This window comes from Pteropus vampyrus, unplaced genomic scaffold (assembly GCF_000151845.1).
Source record: "Pteropus vampyrus isolate Shadow unplaced genomic scaffold, Pvam_2.0 Scaffold512, whole genome shotgun sequence".
Taxonomy (NCBI): Eukaryota; Metazoa; Chordata; class Mammalia; order Chiroptera; family Pteropodidae; genus Pteropus; species Pteropus vampyrus.
This window is the reverse complement of record NW_011889293.1, coordinates 124,037-130,172: the sequence shown is the minus strand read 5'-3', so window position 1 is coordinate 130,172 and position 6,136 is coordinate 124,037.

Sequence of the window (6,136 nt, the reverse complement as noted above, 5' to 3'; positions counted from 1 at the left end):
GCTGCGGGAACGAGGGTGGCGCTCAGGGCGGGCCCGCGAGAGTGGCCGCTGAGTGACCTGTGAGCGGGACTGAGAGCCGGGAAGCAGCCAGCAGCCCGGGGAGGCCGCCAAGGGCCCTGGTGGCACCAGGGGCCACTTGAGTGGCGGTCTCGCCAAGTCGCCGCGTCCGTCCGTCCGTCTCAGGGCTGAGATACACCGCACGCGACTGTGACTTTTAAAGACCGAGTGACGGCTCGGGAGTCGAAGGAGCGGGAACCGCCCACGCGCCCTCCGGTCCCGATTTTCCGTGTTGCAGAGGCTGATGCCGTAAACGCTTCGGTGCGCGGTCTGCTCCTTTGGTTCTATTATTTCCTTGAAACGATTCTCGCGAGTGAGGCTCCTGGTTCAACGAAGGGAAACGCTCTGTGGTTTTCGGTGGATAAATCGCCGCGCTGATTTTCGGTTTAATGTTAGCGGCAGCAGGTGGGCTTACAGGTTTTCTCACGGCGTTGGGTGTTATAATGACAATTTTTGTTTGTTAATTCAGGATATGTAAAATGTTACTTTAAGGTTACTACTTTAGTTAGCGTTTTTCTAATTCCTAAGGAGGAATAATATTTTTCGATGTCATTTTTTTCTTCCATAGGAGAATGATTGGTTCTTATCTGTAGCCTATTTATCTATTGAGTCATTTTTATGAGAGAAACAGATTCTCCAAACACCCTGGGAAGCTGGGGACTAGGCTGATCTCTAGCTAGATTTTTCTAGTGCGCGACACGCCCCAACGTTCATGTCTGTTCGGCTGGCTCGGTGAGCACCATTTCGGAGAGCAGAGGATGGCTTGGGAGGGTGGCCGTGATGTCTCGAGCTGCCTCTGGGCAGCAGTACCCTGGGGACTGAAAGCATTTGAGGGGTTGTGTTAAGGAATGCGAAGGAAAAGTACTTTGAGTAATTTAATTATCACCTCCAGAAGGAAGAACGCTTAGGAGTGGTTAGGTTTCTAAAAAGCCTTCTTTACATCCTTTCCTGTGATTGCCTACCCACCGGCCATCACCTACTCATCAGTTTGTCCTCTTAGGTCATCCTGTGAAGGACCCCGCTAAGTTACCTGCCAGCCTAGTCACAGGCAAGACCCGCGTCATTGTTTGGTCCAGCCGTCACGTCTACAAGGTGCCTTAAATCAAGACTTTGGGGTTTACCTTCAAACTGGATTGTTTACCAGTGAGGCCATATAGAAAACCATTGTTATTTTGGTTTATCTGTGAAGAGTGTTGAATTGTCAAACGTAAACACGCGTGATATATATGATTGATTTGTCCTTGTGTTGGCATTTCTACATTTTTAAATATAAGAAAAGCCCCCTACGATCAAAGGGGCCCGGACTCTCGCCTCCAGGAAGGCCGAGCTGGAGGCCGGGGGGGCAGAGAGCGAAGCCATGGCTCTTCGTGGGTCCTGAAAGATAAACTTGGAGGATGCAGACCGAGCTCAGCCAGAGCATTTGTTCTAACTGAAGATTGAAAGACCAGTAGCGGTGGAAACTAAAGTCTGCTACTTATCTTCAGGCTAAGGATGGTGCAGACGGCTGCAACGTGAGCCTCCTTATAACGCATGCCAATGGCCTGAACCATGCCCTCCAGCTGGAGATGCATCTCACCGCCGTGCTGATGACTCCTTAGGCACAAATAAGCACAGTCGTGGCGATTTTGTTGTGAGGTCGAACGATGAACTTGCCCTCCCTCTTTCGTGAATAATTAATAATAATATAGTCTTTACATTTTCTTATTTCAATTTAACTAACAAAACAAGGCCTTGTGGTGGGGAGAAAGTTGCATATTACACCAAGAGCAGATTTTTAAGGTAAAAACAAACATTCCAAAAAGATTTTGAATTTCCGATTGGCATTGAGCTATGTGGCAAAGTCACACGGATAATCGATGTGTCATTCGGTTAAGGTAAATATCATTATTCAGATAGCTATTTCGGTCACCTTTAAGTCTGAATTATCTGGCCATTTCTTGTACTTTTTCCACTCCCTCGTATGTGGTTATAGCTTGTTATAAGATAGAATGTTATATATTCAGAAAAAGCACGCTGCGACAGAGATCATTGTGAAGCGTTTAAAGTTGTCTTTCTCACATTGAAAAGCCACTGGCAGGGCTACATATCGCTCTCCCAAAGACCAAGGTAAAATCAAACGAATGAAATGTATCGCGAGGCCGCACGCATGTGTCAGCGCACTTACTGCTAGCAGCTGCTACTCCGGTGCTGAGCCTGTCCGAAAACCATCGATAACTCCTGGAGAGAAGTAAGTAAAACTACTCAAAATTCTAAATTCTCTTAAGTCCTGTTACAATCGAAGGAACTAAATCGACTCACGTGTTTTCCACTATTCTCCTTAAAAATCCCAACAGTTATAAGGTGGCAAATCAGAATTCAGGGACAGGAACAGACGTCGGGAGTCCGTATTTCCCCAGAACGAAATTGGGATTCCACCGAAAAGGGGCTCTCAGAGCCTCCCGATGACCCAAGGGGCTGCGGCGTTCAAGGAAGGCGCTCCAGAGAAAATGGCGTTGGCTGCCACGTGGTGGCGGCTGGCTCCCAGAGCGGGTGGCAGAGTGGGCCTCGGCTTCCAGGAGGTGAGGGCCATCCGCGTCCTGCCTGCGGTTCCTCACACGAGGTCCTGATTGAGCCGCGTCTCGGTGCTATGTGGCCTGGAAACACACTCGGGGCCCGAGGGCACCGCACAGGGGCTCTGAACTGACCGTCTGGGGAGAGCCGGGCGGCAGCGTCAGGCCAGAGGTGCCACTTACGGCCCTTCATCCACTCCTTCAACGAGTGCGAGGTTGGCGGTGACGGCGAAGACGATGGCGAAAACTCTCCTAGCGATTATTCTCAGATGCCCAGGTTAGCGTTGTCATCGTTGATTTTGTTTTGTTTTTAGTTTTTATTCAATAGATTTAAACTAAAAACAAAATAAAACGCTTCGCCCATTTCCTCTCACCCCACCTCCTGCAACCACCAACCTGTTCTCTGTATCTGTGAGGATTTTGTTGTGCTGTCTTACATTCCTCATACAAGAGGTCATGGCGTATTCGTCTACCTCTGACTTAATTCGCTTAGTTTAATGCGCTCGAGGTTCATCCGTGTTGTCGCAGATGACAGCATCTCCTTCTTGTTTCCATGGCTAATATTGCACTGTATTTATACACTACAGTTTCTTTATCTATTCATCGATCGGGGCGCACTTAGATTATTTCCGTATCTTGGCTATTGCGACCATGCTTCGATGGACATGGGAGTGCAGGTATCTTTTAAATTTGTGTTTTTGTTCTCTTCCGATAAATATCCCAAAGTGGAACTGCTGGATCCTAGGGGAGTTCTATTCTTAACTCTTCGAGGAAGCTCCACGCCGTTTTCCAGAGTGGCTGCACCAACTTACATCCCCGCCAACCGTGCAGAAGGGGCCTCTATTCTCCACATTCTCCTTGACCCTTGGTATTTCTTGTCTTTTCGATAACAGCCATTCTAACAGGTGTCGACTGATGTCGCATTGTGGGTTTGACTTGCATTTTCTTGATGATTAGTGATGCTGAGCATCTTTTCATGTTCCTTGTTGGCCATCTGTTAAGTCTTCTTTGGAAAAATGCCTATTCAGATCCTCCGTCCATTTTTAAAGCAGATTTTTGACTTTTTCCTTTGCCGTTGAGTTGTATGACATCTTGACGCATTCTGTATATTAGCCCCTTATCAGATTTACGATGTGCAGTTATTTTCTGCCTTCTCATTTTGTTGATGTTTTCCTTTGTCGTGCAGACACTTTTTACTATGATGGAGTCTCACTCGTTCATTTTTCTTTTGTTGCTTTTGCTTTTCGTGTCAGATTCAAAAAAAATATCAATGAGGAGTTTACTGCCTATATTTTCTTCTAGGAGTTTTATGATTTCGGGTCTTAACGTTCAAGTCCTTCATCTATGTGAAGCTACTTTTTTGTGTGTGTATGGTGTGAGATCGTGGTCTAGGTTCATTCTTTTATGTGTGGCTGTCCAGTTTTCCCAACACTATGAATTGAAGAGACTGCCCTTTCTCAGTATATTCTTGGTTCCCTTGTCATAAATTAATTGACCATATCTGTAAGGGTTTATTCAAGAACTCTCTATCTGTTCCATTGATCTATGTGTCTGTTTTTGTCAATGCCATACTGTTTTAATTACTATAGCTTTGTAATATAGTTTAACATCAGGTAGCAGATGCCTCCAGCTTTGTTCTTCTTTCTCAAGTGTGCTTTGGCTATTTGGGATAGTCTGTTGTGGTTCCATATAAATTTTAGGATTTTTTATTCTATTTCTGTGAAAAATCCAATTGGCATTTTATTAAGGATTGCACCGAATCTGCATATTACTTTGAGTAGTCTGAACATTTTAACTATTAGTCCTTTAGTTGTCAATATATAGGTCTTTTACCTCCTTAGTTAAATTTATTCCTAGTTATCTTATTATTTTCAATGCAATTGTAAATGGGGTCGTTTTCTTAACTTCTCTTTCTGGTAGTTCATTACTAGTGTAAAGACACGCAACACATTTCTGCATATTAATTTTGTATCTTGCGACTTTACCGAATGTTTATTAGTTCTAACAGTTCTTTGACGGGGTCTTTAAGGTTTTCTATATAACATCACATCACCTGCAAATAGTGACAGTTTTACTTCTTGCTTTCCAATTTGAATGCCTTTTATTTCTATTTCTCACCTAATTGTTCTGGCTGGAACTTCTAACTCTATATAGAATAAACACGGTGAGAATTGGCATCCTTGTTTTGTTCCTGATCTTAGAGGAAAGCTTTTAGCTTTTCGCCACTGTGGGCTTGTCATATACGAACTTTATTATGTTAAGGTACATTTCCTGTATACTTACTTTGTCGAGTTCTTATAATAAATGCATGTTGAATTTTGTCAAATACTGTTTTTGCATCCATTGAGACAATCATATAATTTTTATTCTTGATTTTGTTAATGTGGTGTATCACATTGACATTTATGGATGCCGAACCATTCTTACATCCTTAGAATAAATTTCACTTGCATAATCCTTTAGTGTATTGTTGAATTCGGTTTGCTAATATTTTGTTGAGGATTTCTGCGTCTATGTTCATCAAGGATATTGGTCTGTAATTTTTCTTTTTCGAAGTGTTCTCATCTAGTTTTGGTACCAGGGTAATGTGGGCCTCGTAAAATGTGTTGGGAAGAGTTCCCCCCTCTTTTATTTTTTGGAAGAGTTTGAGAAGTCTTGGTATGAATTATTCACTGAATATTTTCTAAAACTCATCAGTGAAGCTGTCTGATCCTGGACTTTTGTTTGTTGGGAAGTTTTTGATTACTAATTCAGTCTCCTCGCTAGGGAAGATTAAATAAGAGTTTTATATATATAAAGGACCTGTTACATACTAGTAAGCATGGTATCAGTGTCTGCTATTATAATTTGTTAGCCATAATCATCATTCTAATATCAATGGTTGAAAGAATTAGAAGAATTAATTATATGAAACACCTGGCCCAAAGCTTGGCAGTTAGTTATTGAGTATTCCATGATTGTTAGTTTCTTTCACGTCCCTAATTGGGTCAATTTAAAAAGCTTACGGTATGTGTATTAATATTCCACATCTGACCACTGTGCAGATGAGTAAATTGTGAGAGGTGGGATGTGATCTCGGTCTGAAGCCAGAGCCTCAGCTTCCTCACCCAGGGAGCTTAGGGTCAGTGTGGCCGAACCCCACTGACTCAGAAATTCCTTATGGTTGACCCCGGAATCACTTAAGGATGGGGAGACCTTTCAACATCTGTGTATGGTTTGATGTTAAATATATTTTGGTGCATGTCATTCTTCTTGCTGTATCCAACAAGAATTAAAATAACAGAGAAAACGAAAAGTTTTGGATGGAACCAGAAAACATTTAAGGTTTTTTAAGATTTGCATGTGCCTACAATAATAATAAAACATTGTTTTATATATAACCAGATGACGTTGCCAATATTCAACCATTTTTGACTTACAAAAATGGCAATTTCATCTAAATTTTAATTCTTATCATGTGTTAGGCACTAGATGTTCTAAGCATCTTTTATACATTTAACTTATTTGATTTTAGTTCTCAACAACTTCGC